The sequence below is a fragment of the Vigna unguiculata genome, unplaced genomic scaffold (assembly GCF_037176805.1).
Source record: "Vigna unguiculata cultivar grain cowpea cultivar isolate G323 ecotype 2 unplaced genomic scaffold, ASM3717680v1 ptg000051l_ERROPOS313988, whole genome shotgun sequence".
Lineage (NCBI taxonomy): Eukaryota > Viridiplantae > Streptophyta > Magnoliopsida > Fabales > Fabaceae > Vigna > Vigna unguiculata.
In genome coordinates this window covers 1-2,500 of record NW_028196696.1, presented here as the reverse complement: position 1 = coordinate 2,500, position 2,500 = coordinate 1, and positions in this window count along the sequence as shown.

Below are 2,500 nucleotides of genomic sequence, written 5' to 3'. Positions count from 1 at the left end.
ACAACCCAAAAGTCCATCTTCTTCGCAGTTCAACATCGCCTCCCTCGTTTCCAACAGGCCCAAAGGTCGTCTTCTTCGCAGATCCACGAAGAGCTCATCACGATTTGCCACATTCCATTTCCCACGGGTTGTCAACAACACTTTCTCACACTTCCCGCAATCGAGTACGTGCATGACATGCCAAAGCACATCTTATTTGCCTTCCATCGCACTCAAGACGACGGGTTGTGGAAGAACGATATTGCTCACAAGTTCAAGGACAACGTCTCAATCAAGGGACACAACCGAATTATGTTAACTGGGTCGCTAAAGTAAACCCGAGTTCATATAATGCACCGCATCCAAAAGAACTAGCCACAACACGTGCATCACTGAGATGTTTCACTAGATGGAACACGTGCGTGACATTAGGATCCTCCAACACCTCTTCGTGATGGAAAGATAGAATTCGAAGCAACCACAGAAGTACCGTCTAGTGGGTAGGCAACACAGGGACTGATCAACCAATATCACCCAAGGCAACGGGTGAAAATGGAAGAGATGCATGCTTGACCGTTCGATACGCAAGGCATGGAGCCAGCCAGCAAGTGCATCTCGATTACAACTCACACACCCTCACGTTCGCAAGACACCACACCACAAGACGGTCCACCCCCCACCTACCATGGGCAAGCAAGCAAATGGAAACATCAAGTGACGCATGGTCAAGCATCGCTAGGCATGAAAATAACTTTCCACAATATCCGAGGGACTAGCTGCCGAGCTAACCAACGATCAGTGACGACCGTGTGTTGGTATTAATAAAGCTCAACAACTATGAAGAGGCTAGTTGTGCCATGATAAACATGCTAACGCACGCACCACGTGAGGGGGGAGGCCTCATCAAGCTCCCTTTAAAACCTGCCAGTGTGGAGCTGGCCGGCTCAAGGAGCACTCCCCCCCTATAAGAGGTTAATATGCAAAAGGCAAAATTGTACAAGTAGATACACTTTTTTTGAGCAGACATAAGTCCATATCTCGGGCTACACTTCGAATTTTGATGCGATTTTTTGCAGTAATTCGTAGAATAATGGTATCTCCTTGCTCACCAAATTTCATAATTTTTCTCCAAGGGGAACTATTTTTTTTATTTTTTTTACTTACCGGGTATGTGTAAAATCGGGAAAAATAGAAAAGCACATGTAGACTTCGAATTTCGACCTCATTTTTTCCAGTCCACCACTAAACAATATCAGGAACCTCCCCACAAAATTTCATTCAGTTTGGCCAAGGTCTTAAATTTGACAAATTTTGGCACCAAGCTATCTAGTCGCGGTGCACCGACCAACTTGGCCAAGTGCAAAATGCATCCAATTCAAAACTTTTGTGCACCAACACTTTTACAGTACTCATTTGGGGACATTTGGAGGCCTTTCCAACCCTCACATCTCAAAAACCACGAATTTCATTTTTTCACAAAACTCCCCACCAAGCCTTCTAGCTATGCCGCGGTGCACCGCCAACATTGGCCATGTGCAAAACCCTCCGAACTCAAAACTTTCGTGCACCAAGAATTTCATGGTATTCATTTGGGGACATTTGGAGGCCTTTCCAACCCTCACATCTCAAAAACCACGAATTTCATTTTTTCACAAAACTCCCCACCAAGCCTTCTAGCTATGCCGCGGTGCACCGCCAACATTGGCCATGTGCAAAACCCTCCGAACTCAAAACTTTCGTGCACCAAGAATTTCATGGTATTCATTTGGGGGCATTTGGAGGCCTTTCCAACCCTCACATCTCAAAAACCACGAATTTCATTTTTTCACAAAACTCCCCACCAAGCCATTTAGCTATGCCGTGGTGCATCGACCAACTTGGCCATGTGCAAAACCCAACCAACTCAAAACTTTCGTGCACCAAGACTTTCATGGTATTCATTTGGGGGCATTTGGAGGCCTTTCCAACCCTCACATCTCAAAAACCACGAATTTCATTTTTTCACAAAACTCCCCACCAAGCCTTCTAGCTATGCCGCGGTGCACCGCCAACATTGGCCATGTGCAAAACCCTCCGAACTCAAAACTTTCGTGCACCAAGAATTTCATGGTATTCATTTGGGGACATTTGGAGGCCTTTCCAACCCTCACATCTCAAAAACCACGAATTTCATTTTTTCACAAAACTCCCCACCAAGCCTTCTAGCTATGCCGCGGTGCACCGCCAACATTGGCCATGTGCAAAACCCTCCGAACTCAAAACTTTCGTGCACCAAGAATTTCATGGTATTCATTTGGGGGCATTTGGAGGCCTTTCCAACCCTCACATCTCAAAAACCACGAATTTCATTTTTTCACAAAACTCCCCACCAAGCCATTTAGCTATGCCGTGGTGCACCGCCAACCTTGCCCATGTGCAAAACCCAACCAACTCAAAACTTTCGTGCACCAAGACTTTCATGGTATTCATTTGGGGGCATTTGGAGGCCATTCCAACCCTCACATCTCAAAAACCACGAATT